The 17,704-nt window shown below is 36.8% G+C and overlaps 1 pseudogene; it reads right to left on the bottom strand.

Annotated features, from left to right (window-relative positions):
* Positions 1-475: 475 nt before the first annotated feature.
* On the bottom strand, positions 476-3,198 carry LOC110320864 (annotated as a pseudogene).
* Between the last annotated feature and the right edge of the window lie 14,506 nt (positions 3,199-17,704).

Raw genomic sequence — 17,704 nt, 5'->3', positions numbered from 1 at the left:
AACTCTTTGCAGTATCCTTTTGGGCTATTTATTTATTTATTTATTTAGAGCCAATTTCTCATTCTGCAGCCACAATTAAATGACCCTCAGCCTCTCAGAATGCTGGATTACATATATGAGCCACTAGATCAAGATATAGTAACTTAATATCTAAACTAATTGAGCATTTTTTGCTGTCTATGCTTCCTCTGCCCAGTCCCAGCCTAAACTTCTCTGTCCACACATCCACCCTAAGCCTAGGCTAGGTACTTATATAGGTATTCTACATTTTTTTCCATGAATGAATCATTTCTAAATTTATCATGTATCTCAAAATGGAATGTAAGCTCTTCAGTAGATAAAAATGCCTTATTTCTACAATATGGCTTACATACAGAATTTAGGAAATGACCCTGAAGCACAATGACGCAACCAAGAGAAACACTAAGGGTTCCTAGTCCCAGGAACAGAGATGCCACTCCACTGCCAGCTCAGTCTACAGAGTTTTCTTCAGTTGTTTTTGATGCTTTTTGGAAAGGCACTTCTGATTACACTATAGGAGAGAGAGGTCAGATCTTGTGGAAGAGTGATACCCTACACTTTCTGCTTTTATGGGCATATGAAGATATGGCCTAGTTTAGTGCCAACCTTGGGAACTGTCAGCTTTTGGAAGGCCCTCAGTGTTCTGGATAGTCCTTTCAAACTGCTGGTGGTGGGTAAATGGGTGTGGAACCACCCGCACCTGATGAGCAGCTGCCGGGATGTTGTGCTTCTCATTGATAATCACATTTGGTAAATTTGTGTCTTTTCTTGGAGAACTTCCAGGAGCTTTAATAAGAAAACAGCACCTTTTCTTAGCGCTGGGCTTCAGGCCCATACCAACCAATTCACCCCATCCAGGCAATGACAGGTCCAAGTCCTTTGGAGTACTTGGCTCTGTAGCTTCCCTTTTCTCTTTTAAGAACTCTATTATGATATCATCCCCAGCAAAAGCTTCCTTTATTAGCTGCTTGTGATCTATCTCCACTTCATCTTCCTAATCCTGTAGTGTGGGCACTGCCAAAGACTTCACAGGAGATGGAGTAGTTAGGAGGGTCTGTAGATCTGTCATTTTTTTCCTTCTTTTTCTTTCCTCCAGTGGTATCTGGAACTACCTGGAGTGGGCTTATCTCCTTCCACTCCCCCTTTCAAGAAAAGTCAGGAAAGCCCTGTTTTGGATAATGTTTCTCTTTGCCTAGCTCTCTTTGTTGTTCCAGAACATGTGCTCTCTCTATCCTTTGAAGCACCACAAACTTCTTTAAGGCAAGATCCTCTCTCTGGATATGGGGAACAGTTTCTGCTGAACTCACTTTTTGATTCTCAGATTGATGACTTTCCTTGTTGGGTTTCTGTATTCTTGATTCAGATAATAAACCTGCTGGCTATTAGAGTCTTTTATTTCTTGGTCACGCATTGGCTTAGCATTGTTGGGATCTTGAAAGGATCTTTCTTTTAACATAAGTTCTTGTGCCACTGGTCTTTCATCTCCCTCACTCTCAGAAGACACATGGGCAACCAATTCAGGCGTCTCTTCAGGCTCTGTCTTGATCTCATCACCTTTTATATTGCTATTGCAACAGCTAAGCATACAGGGGTTTATACCATGTCAATTCATCTGTAGGTCATCCATTCCATTGGAGACAGGGACTCTTCCTGATTCTGTGCAACCATCTTCTTCCTCACTCTCTGAAACTATCCGGAGTTTCAATGTCAGTTCTCTGTTCTTAGCCAATTGTTCTTGCATACCTTTTCAAGCCTCCAGGTCACGTTTAGCCATAATTGCCTTTGACTTTGCCTGTTTTCCATTGCCTGTGGTGCTTAAAGCTCATCTGTTCTGTCATTCTGGCCTTTCACTGTTGGAGACCAGGCTGAGAAAAACCAGGCCTTTTACAGCCTGCATCTGAGAGCCAGATAGTTCTTTGTTAAGAGCCTAGTCTCCCCCTTTCCCCTCAAGGCTGTTCATGGGAATCAGCAGATTCCGATTCCGGCCCTAAACAAACACCAGGGGCTGTTAAAGGAGTATCCTGCCTTCCAGAGCTGCCCGAGCTGTCACCTTGATCTGTAAGGAAGACCAGGGCTGAGATAAGCCATAAGCCACCAAGGCGTTCTGGAGCAGTGACACCAAGGCTCTGAGATAAATCACTGAAAGTTTCAAACCTCTAATTAGCATTCCCCATTTGTCCTTCACTCTGCCTCTTTTGATCACTCCCTAGCCCCTCTCTGTATGCTATAAAACTTGAGCCTTTTTCTTCATTAAACAGACCATGACAAAAGCTGCCACATGGTCTCCTTCTCTTTCTCTTATCCCCATTCCACCTTAGGTTTGCTATACCCTTCAGACCCCACAAAATAACTTGTCCTGCAGGCCAGGAAATTTCACACTTTTTCCAGTTCTTAAAGTGCAGCATTTGGGCAGTCCTGCCACAGCTACTCAACCACTTTTAAGGCTTTCTTGGCCCTTCCTTTCTTTAGAACTCTGTGATACTTTTTGCTCTTGATTCTCTTCTCTCTTTGATCTCCAGCATCATAATAGGACTGCTCTGAAGCTCTGCTCTGTGTATCTTGGCTTCTTCCAGGCTCATGGCTTTGACGGAGGCTGTTTCCACAAGAGTCAATAAAGGAGGTTAAAAACTTCTTGTTTTCCAGTCAGTGAATTACACTTACAATGGGAGCGACAGCTGGCAGCTCCTTCTCTATGGAAGAAAACCAACTGGTCTGCATGCTGGTCCTTCAGGATGCCAGGATCCCACTTGGAGAGCATTTGTGAGGTTTTGCTAAATGCTGCTTCGCTGAGGGCTCGGTCAGCCTCTTCTTTGTTGAGGGGTGTGGTCAGCGTCTTTGACTTGACTCTATGCAGTTGTGTTTTCACAGCAGCCAACGAAGACAATGCCGTAGCAGACCCAATCAATTCGGAGAGCACCCATCTTTCACTTGATCCTTCAGAAGTGACATTGAACTCTGATACCATCTGACTAGCCTCAGATCTCCATGCCAACATCCGTTTATTCTTTCTACCAAGGGAGCTGAGTGCTTCCAGGCCAGGAGCTTTTGACAGTTCCGTTCTCCATCACTGCCCCTCCCTTCTTTACTGGTACTCAATGGGCAGTTGTCTGGCAAATCCACTAGCTCTTCCTGCTGGCTCAAAGCCAGAAGGCCGGCCGCATTCCTGGCTGTGTTCATGGTAGCAGCCTGCTTCCTCTTACAGGGCTTTTAAGCTCTTGAAGAAATATCTGGTCTCATTCATCTTTGGCTTCATCTATTTACTACACTCTGTCTCTCACATAGATTTTTTTCTGAGAATCTTATTTATTGAGATGTCAAGTTTTACATACATGGAAGGCAATCCACTCAGCAACCCAAAGTTGGTGATATGCTGCCACTCAGGAGGGTAAGGCAGACGGATCCCAAGTTTAAGGCCAACCTCACAGCAAGTTCAAGGCTAGCTTTGAATAAACAGCAATACCAGAACTGCTCCTTCCCAATGCCACCTCTTCATGACCCTGATAGAGCTGCTGGGGCTGCACTGTGTAATAGGACGACTGCTGTCGACCCAGTCTCCTGCTCTGCCTCTGTAGCCACAATGGGCAGCAACATCTGGGTGCCATGACTAACTTAACAAAGGGGCAATATATGTGAATCTGCTAACCAGTATTCTCAGAGCTCGTGTCTCTAGCTGCATTATGTAGCAGAAGATGGCCTAGTCGGCCATCATTGGGAAGAGAGGCCCCTTGGTCTTGCACACTTTATATGCCCCAGTACTGGGGAACGCCAGGGCCAAGAAGTGGGAGTGGGTGGGTGGGGGAGCAGGGCAGGGTCAGGGTATAGGGGACTTTCAGGATAGCATTTGAAATATAAATGAAGAAAATATCTAATAAAAATATTTTAAAAAGAATAACTTCTTTAAGAATGACAGCCAGATATTTATGTGAAAAAGAGAAACAGAAACAAAACCAGGGGTGTAATGAAGCATTAAGAATATTTGAAGAGAAATGGAATGTAATAAAAGTGTATACTCAAAGTACTCAACATCTTCCTAAACATGCATGCACACCTATGCTCTCTATTGCTCTTTACATGACAAGAAGGTGGATCACTCAGCTGCCCATCAGCTGCTGAATGAATGATGAATGTGCTTAGAAATCAATATAACCAAGGAAGTGAAAGACCTATATGATAAAACTCATAAAACTAAAGAAATTGAAGACCCCAAGAAGAGCTTCCTGTTTTAACAGAGAATTGTCTTCTTGTTTTCAATGATCAATCACTAGTCCATGATACTGATTTAAAAACCATGGGACCTTTAAATGGTAAACACCCCCTGATTAAGATTGGTAAGTAGAGAAAATTCTGAAATTGTGTTCTGTTTTCTGATCTTCACTGTGTGGAATGAAGCCCTTCAGACTGTAAGCAACAATAAACCTTTTATTCCACTAAGTTGCTATTAAAAAAAAAAAAAAAAAAAAAGACTGTTGCCATGGCAACAGAAAGTAAGGATTTTGATTTCTCCTGCCCATGGATCAGCCCATTGTGAGGTCAGTGAACTTACTAAAGCAACTTGCAGATTTAATAAAATACCTATAATGTCCAGTGGCATTTCCATAGGGCTAAAATGGATGATTTTGTAATTAATATGGAATCACAACATGGTACATATAGTAACAATTGTTGGCAAAAGAGAAATAGTGGGAGCAGTAAGTAACATTATTATACAATTCCCACTACAAAACACAATTTCCTCCAGATGTTGTTTTCTAAATGAGACATAATTTGATAATTTGTTTCTTGTTTTAGCTGAAATAAATTATAAATTACTTCTTGGACCTTAGACTTTCTACCCACTCCAATTCCGCCCATTTAACAGCACTAATCACATTTTTATATAATATTAAGATTTGAGCTCTATTAGGTCAGTCAGTTTGATCTGTTTATTTTCTTTCATTTTTGGATTTTGTTTCCATTGTTTTGATAGGGAGGAGTTCCTACTATATATCGTTTGGCTGGCCTGCAACTCATTATGTAGACTATGTTGGGCTTTGTACTCACACAAACTTGAGCCACTGGTTCTCCCACAATTTAAACATTTATTTATTTGTCTACTCTTCTAAAACTGAATATAATACAGAACTTGAAGAATTATATAAATTAAATATATTTATTGAGTAAATTAATAACATATTTTAAAACTTGATTTAAAAGCATTAAGTAGGGATATATTTAGACAAGTCATACTATAGTAATTTACAATTTAATGAATGTTATTTTAAACAAACTGTGATTGGTAGTTGATAATTTACAATGCCTTGATTGATTTCCTTATATAATTCAATCAATTTGATTCCAACAAGAGAGCACATCTGTTGTAATTAGTGTTGTAATCTGGTTCAATTTTTAGTGAGGCAATAAAAAGAAAATAGATCTTCTAATTTTGTCAAATGCTTTACGGTTTTAAAATTATCTGTTATTGCACAGGAAATGTTAATTAAGTAGTGCAAATTTTTGAGTGATAGGTAGTTCAGTGGGTGCTATGAGGTACATCAGAAGTTGTAAATTTTTATGTAAAAATTAAACAGAAAAATTAATGCAAATGAAAACTCAAGTTAAGCCTGTAGGTTAAACAACAATATGAACTAACCAGTACCCCCTGAGCTCATGTCTCTAGCTGCATATGTAGCAGAAGATGGCCTAGTCAGCCATCATTGGGAAGAGAGGCCCCTTAGTCTTGCAAACTTTATATGACCCAGCACAGGGGAATGCCAGGGCCAAGAAGTGGGAGTGAGTGGGTAGGGGAGCAGGGGTGCGGGGAGCATATAGGGAACTTTCGGGATTGCATTTAAAATGTAAATAAAGAAAATATCTAATGAAAAAAAATTTAAAAGTCAAGTTTTCTAAAAGGGAAAAACAAAACTAGAGTGGAAATGGTTCATTTAAAAGATGCATTTAGTTTTCATATCTTCTCAATGTGATGCATTTGCTAAAAATAAAATCAGCTGCATTGTCAATATTAATTAGAATATTTCAGAAAAACTCTCTTTGTAACCAGAATAAGATTTAATGAGCAAAAGAGTTGAACAATGTATGAATGCTTATCATTTTTCATAAAAATAGGAAATAGATAAATATAAAAAATAGTGTAAAGATGTGAGTATACATTTGGCTGACATTTTTCTGATTAATCTTTTGACAACCAATCATGGTATTAATAAGAGCAGCAGAAAAAATAACTGTGTTATCCAGCTTCTCAGCACTGTAACAAACATATGTACTGATAAGCTTATACAACAACTAAGATGAGAAGCTCATGGCTTCAAAGGGTCTAGCCTGTGAGCCATTAACACTATTGCTTTTCTGTGCTAGATAGACAACTCATCACAATGGGTACCACAGGCAGAGTGAAACTGCGCACATCATGGGGAAAAATGGAAGAAAATGAAGGTAAGGAGTCTGGGGATTCAGAGTTTCCTTTAAGGCATATTCATAGTGACTTGAAGAACTGCTCTACCTCTTGAATATTTTAGATCACTCAGTTCTACCAAACCAGACCCAATGTTTGACACAAGGCCCTTTACAGACCTTCCAGATCCGAATTATAGCCAGGACCAAAATAGTAATTACTATAGCCAACTTATGATAACTGAAAGGAGAATTATTCTTCTGAAGAATAAGGCCAGTAATTGATTTTTCAATGTTACACAAGTCAGCCTTGAAGCCATATCATATATATATATATATATATATATATATATATATATATATATATATATATGAGCTACATCAAATAGATTTATATATTTCTTCTGGAAATATATATAGATATAGACATATAGAATGCATTCTGTATTATATATTATATGTGTGTGAGACTGTATGCATGTGTTTGTGTATATAATCATAATCACTAAATAAAAGGAAAGTTGAACCTGAAAAAGAATGAGGGGATCTATGGAAAGTATTGGGAGGAAAAGATAGAAGGCAGGGGTGATGCAATTATATTTTAATTTAAATAAGCAATGCTTGAATATAAATAAATAAATAAACAAACAAACAGATAAGGTTAATTGTAGTAAGAACAGGAGAGACAGGAGAGAGACCCAGAGAATCCGAATGAATGGAAATCTGCAGCTGCTTGGGGTGGGGATATAGGGGGAATCTCTAGGATGTCCCAGAGACTTGAGATGGGTAGGCTCACAGGAGTTGATGCTGGTGACTTTAGCCAGGGTGCCTAACAGTGGGGACATGAAACATGAAAAGGCTACCTCCTATACTCAGGCTGGAGCCCCAGTGGAGGGATAAGAACACAAACCCACAAAAGTATCAGCCCAAAATTTGTCCTGTCTAAAAAAAAATGTACGACAAAGACAGAACAAAGACTGAAGGAAAAACCAACCAATAACTGGCCTAACTAGGAGTCTAGCTCATGGGTAAGCACTAATCCCTGACATTATTTACTCTATTATACTTGCAGACTTGAGCCTATCATAACTCTCCTCTGAGAGGCTCTACCCAGCAGCTGACCGAAACAGGTGCAGAGACACTTGGACAAATATTAGAATTCAAGGAGTCTTGTGGAAGAGTCCCCGAAAGGATTGAGAAACCTGGAGGGGATAGGAACTCCACAGGAAGTCCAATAGAGTCAACTAACCTGAATCCTTGAGGTCTCCCAGAGACTGAACCACCAAACAAAGAACACACATGGGCCGAATCAAGGCCCTTGGCACTATGTAGCAGATGCACAGCTCAGTTTCCATGTGGACCCCCTAACAACTGGTGTGGAGGCTTTCTCTTAAGACTGACTGCGGTATCCATTCCTCAACCATGCTCCTTTCTCTGGCCTCAGTGGGAGAAAATGTGTCTATTTTGACAAGGATTTGATGCTCCAGGGTAGGGGAATACCTGGGGGGTGGGGGGCAGCCTCTCAGAGGAGAAGAGGGGACGGGAGGGGGCCCTGGGAGGGAGCAGCATATAGGATGTAAATAAATAAATAAATAAATAAATAAATAAATAAATAAATAAATAAATAAATAAGAACTATCTGCAGGAAGAGCAGTCCAATGAAATTAAAAACATTTAAAGTAATGTATTTATTTAATTGCTTATTTAAGTAATATATTTGATATCTGTTATTACATACCTATGAAACTGTGAAAAGTGAGAGTTATGGAAAAATACATGCATAATTCATTATTTCCAATGGTTAAAATTACATCTGAATACCAGTTACTGATGAAACAATGAAAACTTCATTACACATCTTCTTTTTTCAAATCTTAGAATAGTAACTAAAACAGAGCTATATTGATTGATATTATATTGCTTGATCATTCCATATTACAAAGAACCTAGAGGTAAAATGTCACACCCGATACTTGAAGAAGCCTTTGGAAGTGGAAAGAATGTGATCATCATCATTTAACTGGATTTGAACAGCCAAAGGGGAAGTGACCTATGTTATGACATTAGAGTGCTTGTTTGTATTTCAGGGATAAGGAGCTGAGAGTTGTATCCAGCATGACAGAAAAAAAAAAGTGCAGAATAAAGCACATTACCACTGTGAAAGCACTGGACAAATGTAACAAGATAGTGATGAATTAAGATAGCCATAAGTCTATATAATAAACTCAATTTATCATTATCATTTAATAATTATTAATGTATTTCTGTAATTGTCTTGGCAATATCTGACTGAGAGCACAGATGGTCTTAGCCTGTGTTGTTGTTCAACATGTATTATTTACTCATTCAACTTAGGGATCTGGCCATGCAAACACTATTTACATCAGTAGTTTGGAAATTTTCAAAAAGTTATAGACATGTAACCTGAATATGTGTTCAGTTGAAATTAATTTTGAATGCTTAGAGATTATATACCTGCAGAATAAGATGCAAGCCAGGAACAAAAGCCTAAGGAAGCACATTTTTTTTTCATGAAAATAAAAATCTGTATAAAGTATAAACACAGGAAAAAAAACCAAAAAACAATTTTGTGAAGAAAAGAAAAGATGAGAGACTGGTAGTCAACAAGCAGATCCAAACTTGCTAAAGTAAAACCATAAACTTTATTTATACTTATTTGTTTATTTTGGGTGGGAATTTCCCGATGCACCAGCTCAGAAGTGCATTTGGTATATATATATATATATATATATATATATATATATATATATATATATATATATTTAACATCTATACCTAAACAGTATCAAAGTGAAAAAGACCTACATGTTAAATATACACATATATTTATGAATTTTTTCCATCTTCACATTTTAATGACGTGTGTTCAATAATCAAGCTTTTACTCTTGAATACATATGTTATTCTGGTTTAATAATTATTATCAGCTTTAAATCTTTATGTTTGGGACTGAAGAGATGGCTCAACACTGAAGAATCAGTACTGCTCTTGTGGAGGAGTTGAATTTGGTTACCAGTACTCATATTAGAAGGTGACAGCCACTTGTATCTTCAGATTCATGGATTTCATTATCTACCTCTTGCATCTGAGAGCACCCACGTGCACATGGTCATACACAGACACACATACAAGTAAAGCTGGGCATAAATAAATGAAAGTCTTAGAAAACACTGGTATATCAGGTATATCAGATCCCTACAAGTAAATGAGGTATATCAGATATTTAATGAAAGTCTTAGAAAACACTGATATATCAGGTGTATCAGATACCTACAAATAAATGAGGTATATCAGATATTTACAAATTTAGATACTTAAGTGTACAAGCTTGAAGTTATCATGTGACACACTAATACTAGATTTAAAAGATTTTTCACTCAAATTAAAGTGTGCTTAGTTTCCAAGGGAATATTTTTGCTCTGTTCAAAATTTCTAAAACAATTTGTGGTTTCAAAAGTTGGAGTTGCTGTTGTTGGATTTTCGCATTTAGGTGTATGGCAATGTGAGACCTCTTCATTACTTGTGACACAAGCTTTTGTTCTGCTTTCAGAACCATACTTTCAGAAACTATCCATTGCAAAATTCCAAGGAACATATATCTAAAGGGCTAAATGTATCCTGCTGTGCTGAGTGCAATAATACCCATCACCTTTTTGTGCTTTCCTGTGGGCCATCACCTTGGCCAGCTGCCTGTTGAGGGGCAGTTCAGTTGATATATAAATAAACAGGCTATACCTCCTCTTCTCCATTCTTTCAAAAGAAACATTTTACTCCTGCTGCTTAACACAGTTTGAACAAGTAAAACTAAAACAAAGTTAACAAGAAAATTAAGCAAAATTCGTTCTGGCAGCATCAAGAGCCCATACACCTGGCTTATAGTTCCCAGAACAAAGCTATTGCAACAGGAATGCACTGCTGGCTTCATGAGTAGCAGGACTGAAATAGATGAACAGATGACTGCATTGAAACTTTATCGAAGTTTTGATGCTTGCAATGTGATGCTACAGAAGGAACTGGAGAAGAAATGAGTCTAAGCAGAGAAAAGAGAAAATGAGATAGAAACAAGGAAACAAAACAAAACAAAACAAAATAATGACCTAAGTATAATGTCAATTGTTTTCCCTAAATGGGAAATTCTGAGCTTTGTATAGTTTCAAGGGAGATCAGAATTGTGAGTTTCAGATTAAAATATAGGAGCAGAAAAAATTTAGCAATTTAGAACTTGATGTAGAAAGGAAAATAAACATAAATTCATAAGGTTAATTGATTTTTGGAACAAGATTATTAGTTTCCATTAAACTTACTGATAACAAGCAGTTATACTGGTTTCCACCTGTAGGAGATTTTTATAGACTTACAACTTTGTATTGGCACAAATGACAGTTATTCGGCCTTTGATGTTACATTGGAAAACTCAGGCTTATGCTAATCTCAGGTAAGATTGTATGACTGTCTAGTATCTGCCTTACAGGCAGGTGAATTTTCCACAGACTCCTAAGCAATGAACATTTTGATATAACGCATGCTTGCTGTTTTATGCTGCTTAAGGTTGTGGAGTTTATGAAAATTAGACACCTAGCATAAATTAATGCTCAAAGGGTGGCATTCTACTTTAAGCATCAAAAAAAAAGAGAATAAAAATGATTTTGAAGTAAATGTATGTAAGAAATTCCTTGCCCAGTCGGTTAGCACTCATCTGGTACTAACGTCATACTCTATGGCCTTTCCCAGGGCACAGCTTTGGTTTCCATCAGGTAAGCGGCAATTGCAAATTTCCTCCTGTCTATTTTTTCTTACGGTTTGTTTATGGATTTGGAGAAGGAAATAAGAAAATAACTAAATGACCCATTCACATTATGGATTATAAAGTACATAATATTTTTGACTGAGTGGTAATCATATAGTGATTTAGGGACACTTAAGTTTTACATTCAGCCTGATTGCATAATGAATGTGCTATAAAATGCTGATGTTTGAATTATTATATGTGAACACACTACAGCTAATGAGACTCTGTGATGAAAAACTGAAGGTTTTTTTTTTTTTTTCTGAGACCAGGAAACAATATGATCTGATCATTCTTGGCATTTAAATTCATCACAGGATTGTAAAATTTAGTGGGAATATTTTTTATCCATAAAAATAGATAAGTAAAAAATAAAATAATGCCTATGGATATGTGATGCCATATATTTATATATATATATATGAAACATAATTTATTTGTAAATATCAGAAACTTAGAATTAATAAAATTTAAGGAAGTTGCAGAATACAAAATCAATACACAAAAAACAGCTACATCACGAATTAGTGGGACTGAATTATCTGACAAGGAAACTAGGGAAAATAAACCCTCTAACAATAATACATGGATACAAACATTATAAAAGTCTAGGAAAACAGAATGTCCACAATGTCTCTAATCACAGGAAACTTTCAAGAAAACTTGTCTTTTCAAACAGCTCATTCCATTCTACAATAATATAGCTGTTACTTCCTCCCAAGTTTCTCTAATCAAACTTCTCATGCATTTCTTTCTGTTGCCAATTCCAGTAGATATTAATGTTTCCTCATTAATGCCTTAACACCAGGCCATTTGACACAATCTTCTGCTCCTACAGAGAATGTCTTCTTTGGGTTTTGAGAACCTGAGTAACTGAAAATTCTCTTCCACGATAAGGACAGTAATGCTTCCCTTCTAGATGTCACTTGTGTCAAGATTTCAACCTTTGATTTTCTGTTTATAGAGATCCATCCTACAGCATAGAGACTACTTTGCCATCTCATGTTCCTGTTCACTGATGATCCAGTGCTACTGGGTTATTTGATTGCCTTTAGTGTCACAGACATTTCCTAATTGAAGTCACAATCTACTTGGGGCCTCACAAGCATGTATCTGGGTCTTATTACTTAACTTTGCAATGTTAGTGTGACTTAAAGATACACATTCAATGAAATCCCTAGAATGCAGGTACTTGATGGTAGTAAAATTTCTTCTTTTAACACAAATGTTTCTTTCAGATCAACAAGCCATAGTGACAAGGCTTCTGTGAACATTTAAGAATGTATTCAAAATGTGCCCATATTCATTCTCATAAAGCAGTTTTAGTCAAAACTATTAATTAAAGCAATTTTATTTTCTTTAGATTAGACTTATTTTAGTGATTATGTTGGTTAGTTTTATGGCAACATGACACAAGCTAATGTCATTTAGAAAGAATACAATTTAATTGAGAAACAATCCTATGGGGGAAATTTCTTGATTAATGATTGATGTTAGAGGACCTCATCATCCACTGTGGGCTGTGCTGTCTTTCAGCTGGTTGTCCTCAGTCCTATAAGAAAAACAGACTGAACAAGCCATGAGAAGCAATCACCAGAAAGATGCACTCCTCCCTGGTTTCTGCATCAGTTCCTGATTCCTGGTTCTTGCTTTGAGTTCCTGCCCTGACTTCCTTTCATGAAATACTCAATAGATGCTGTATGGTTAAATTATCTCTTTTCTACCCAAGTTGATTGGAATTTTGATATTTTATCACAGCATTAGAAACATTGTTCCAATGTCCAAAATCACAGTGATCTCAAATAATCCCTTAACACATAGATAGAATTCTAAGGAGGCAAAATAATTAGTTACGGTCAATTAATTCTTGCTGCATAACAAACCACCCAAATATGTTCACATTATAGTTTTCCTGATTGTTTATCCAAGATTTTCTGTAGATTTATTATGCCCATATTTGAGATGTCCACACTGTGGCTAGGTCAAAGTGGGCCTCACTTATTTCTAGGTCTCCTTTATTCAGTAGGCTAACACAGACATCTTGATTAATGACAACTTGCTGTAGTTGGCAGACTAGAGACTGCTACAAGTGTAGAGGAGAAGAGCCAAGGAATCCCGGGTCTGCAAGGGTAACTCTTCCCAATGGAGATGACAACGATCCAGACAGTGGAGGAAGCAGAAAGTAAAATGTGCAGGTCAGAGAATGGAGAACATTATAATCATTAACAATAGATGTAGAGAAAAGATTTTTTCAACCAGGTTCCAACACGGAGCTAGCAGAGGGAAAGTACAAACTGGAGCTTGAGCAGATACAGCAAAGAAACTGCAACCTCAACTTCCAGGAGTGATTTCAAGGGAACATTTCAAAAAGCAGGTAGACCCTTCTGTCATTGAGATGGATTCTGTTAGACACGTAAAGCACATTAAATTAAAGGACATTCAATGGCAAACTAGATGCTGGAGGCTTGAATAAATTTCACGGATGTGTTTGGGTTTTCCTGATTTTTAACTATTTGAACGAATATAACTCTGTGTAGGCCAATTTCGCCTGAAAGTTCAAGTTTTCAGCAATATTGTACCCTAGTCCTTTACACAAAGAGTGAAGACAGTTTTGGGGGCTGAGTGGGTGTTCTTTAAAGGGACTTCAGACTTCTCAGGCAAGAAAAGATCCTAAGGAAAGCTGTCAGTTGCTCTTTCCCATTGATTATGGATTGTATACTTCTTGCAGATAGAAAAATACTTGTCTTCCATCAAAAATAGAGAAATGAGAGGTAAAACAAAACCATATGCTTCAGGAAAGAAAAGAGACACAACAAAGAACCCTTGTGAGGAGCATTTGTCTGCATAATATACAAATGGGAAACCATGCTTTGGTGGAAGACAGAAACAGGAAGAAGGCATTTTTCAACTTCAGATGCTCTCGGATGCTCTCACTCTTCTGCATAATTATATGTCTGTAACATTCAAAAGTTCCAAAACTTCAGTCATCCTAACTGGTGATCTCAGTTCCTAATAGAAAAAAGTTGTTTTCCTTGTGAGCATCTTTCCTGTTAGAGATCAGCCACATTAAAACACGTGTGCTCAAACATGAGAAAGTCATCTGACAGACATTTTGATATGACTTTCCTACAGCATCACCATAAGCCAAAGGAAATGTTGGCTTGGAAGGGAGTTTATTGCAATGAATAGTATGTAAAGAAATGTCTCATATTAATTCAGAGTTATTTAAGTATTTAAAAGAGACAGTGTTAAAAAACAACTATTAATATCGTTTTCATTCAAATTTTGAAAACCTACTTAGTCTATAACACTCAGTGTGTTCACATCCATAGTCCAATCAGAATGGGTAGAAAACCAATTGGGCATGATGTCATTTGGCCTTTTAGTATATAACAAAAAGATTTGGAAAGTGAACCTTCCAACTTTGATGGCTAATATATATTTATTTCTCAGTGGAGAGAAGAGAGAAAAGAACATTTCAATCCCTGAAATGTTTTGAATCTAATTAAAAAAATATAAGATACTCAATCTAACAGATTGGTGTTTGTCAGTGAAAGCTGTAACTAAATTTATACATGAGGCCAAAATTTCTGAAAGTCCTTGAAAATAAATTTGTATTGGATCAGGCATATACTTAGAATAAGGTTGGAACTTATAAACAGTTAACTACTGTTTCTATAATTATGAATTTAATTTGTTGATATTTTTAAAGGATCAAGAAAACCTCTGATTATTCTTTCTGTAAATAAAACTGCCCTTTAGGGCAAAAACCAAAATCAAACACTAGAAACCCCAGAAAATCCCCTTTTATATTAGGAATGAAGTGCCTTGCTATTTGCAATAGAGCACAGAGAGTTTGGCCGTCACTCTTAAGGCTCAGGAGTCCACCGCATGTATTCGGACCTCAGAACTGTGTCTACTAGAATATTTTGGAATATTTCCATATTTGATAAGAAATGTTACTGGCATATGATATTTTACCAAAAGAATCAAATAAATTTAAAGTCATGGTTAAAATATTTAAAGTATTTCATCTACTTTAAATATTTTACATACAATATTTTTTATCATATACTTTGCCCACACTATACCCCCCTCTTCCTCCCCCATTTCCTACCTACCTATGTTTTCTCTCTGTTCAAAAAAAAAGACTCTAAAAGAAAATAAAAGAACAAACAAAAAATAAAATAAGGCAAAACAAAACAAAACAAAACAAAACAAAAATCATCAAACCAAAACAGAAAGTACATTAGCAAAATGGTCACAGAGTCCATTTTCTGTTTACCAAATAACTACATTAGGGCATGGGGCCTGCCATGAAATGTGTATAATATACCCAGAGGCATTAAAAACTCCTAATTTTCCCTCTGTCAATAGGTATCGGTTTCAGATAGCTTTTTGAGTAGAGGTGGGACTTGTGGCCCCTTCACCATGCTGAAATTTTATCTAGTTTGAACTTATACAGCTCTTGTACATTCGTCAGACTCTGAGTTGAATGTGCATCAACCATGTTTGACTGATCATTTCTCATGAAAACTTTTAGTATTATTCATGTGCTGTGAGCTAGATGTGATTTAAGTATGTTCTTAGCACCAGCTATCTTAGTTTTTTTTTTTTTTTGTATTTATTATTTGTTAAATAAACAAATTGGCTAGGGTTAAATCTGAAAAAGATACATTTACTGGGAGGAATGAGTCAAAATGATTATTATCTTTCAATAACTGAAATTTATTTGTCAACTTAAAATGGATTTAAGTATCTTGTACATTAACAGCAGTGCCATGTTGTACTCTCTGTGATATGCAATAGTCTTCTAATGATTATAATTTAGCTCATCAGATTACTCTGCATTTTGTAAACTGTCTCTGTCTCTGTGCAATGAACATAGTTTCATGAAAACTCATTAAAATATAGTCTTAATTAGAAAGCAGAATTTTCCCCCTAGAGACTTCTTCCTATACAAAGTAAACCCATTCATATGTGGTATATAATGGCTGAATGCAGAAGGGAGCTTTGCCAAGCATACTCTGTCATCTTACATAACTCCACTTAGAAGGTTGGAGACTAATTAAAAACACAGCACATATCTCTCTATGGTTTCAATTTTTTAAATTCAGATTTTAATTCCTTCTTAAATTCAGAACTTGCTAGATACATTCTTTTGCAGTTTAACTTTTTCTTTTCAAGAAATTGCTTTTAACTACAAGTTTTAAAAGACAAACAAAACTCACCTAAACTCTAGTCATAAAAACGTTCAGTGGGTGGTGATAACCACACAGTGGTCAACTTAATGCAAGGTGACTTTTTCCCAGGTCTCTGAGTGCAATCCTGCTGAACTTACTGCAATTCTTGTGTTAGCCCTGTCCTGTAGTGCAAATCAATCAACCCTTTGAGCTCTTGTGCACATTTAAGATTCCAATGCTTGAATCCCACATGCATTTACAGAAGAGGCCAGGAGAGCAGCCACTCTCCAGTCCTGCACTCCATCCCAGCATGATATGCAATAATGACCTGTCAGGAGAGGAGGCTGTCTACCCTCATACTGTGAAATATCCTGAGACACTTTCTTTATGAATGAAAAAAAAAAAAAAAAAGGAAAGGGAAGAAAAACAGATTCAGCAGGGCTTGAGGCTAGAAATCATGTCCTCAACTTCAAAAGTGACTCACAATCTTCAAAAAAAATTTTTTTTCACCTAGTATCTTAACCTTGGTGTGTTTTCATGTGTTCTTTTAAGAAATTATAAAAATGAAAGGGATGGCCGAAAGCAGTCTCCAGGCCACAAAGCTTAGTCATCTCTTTTTCAAGGTTCATAGATTAGTCATTTATCTTTTTACCTTAGAAGAGTGTGTTTTTGCCTTTCAAACATTCATTGATTTAGTTTTATTTTTTGCCCATTCATAATGTAATAGCTGTTGAATGGTTGATAGGTGTACTTTAGTTGTTATGCTGAACTTGTCAGAATTTATTCAAAGGACAAAAACAAGATTAATTCATCTTTTACAGGTAATTAGTTGGTCTTCAACAAGCTAAAGAATGATGTTTAAGTTTGGGGATGTAAAATTTGACCAGCAAAAAAATCTGTCACAGAAAAACTCATATCCACTTATAAAATAAATCTTACGCATGAACTTGGAGAATCCCAAGGGTCCCTGAACCACAGTGTTTCAGGTTGGGTTGCTCTGGAAAGAACTAATGCTAAAAGAGATCTTAGCCTAATAATGTTTGTCAGGGAGCTGCAATGTAGGCAAGGATAAAATACTGAACAAGGAAAGCTGAGGTCTAGAATTCACAAAGCCTTAGGCAATGTCAAGGTCTCAGACCAGTCTTTCTCTAGAGTGGCGTGGTCCCTAATGGGACTCTCCAGCATTGATTGGCCATCACATGTCTTTAATACACTGGAATACACAGGTATGCAACAGGCTGATGGCCTACCTCTATCTACGGATACCTGGGCAATAAATAGAACTGAATGAAAGAGTAATTTCTAC

This window comes from Mus pahari, chromosome 4, assembly GCF_900095145.1.
Source record: "Mus pahari chromosome 4, PAHARI_EIJ_v1.1, whole genome shotgun sequence".
In the NCBI taxonomy this organism is placed as follows: Eukaryota; Metazoa; Chordata; class Mammalia; order Rodentia; family Muridae; genus Mus; species Mus pahari.
Note: the sequence above shows the minus strand (reverse complement) of the source record. Positions and strands in the feature narration are given on the sequence as shown.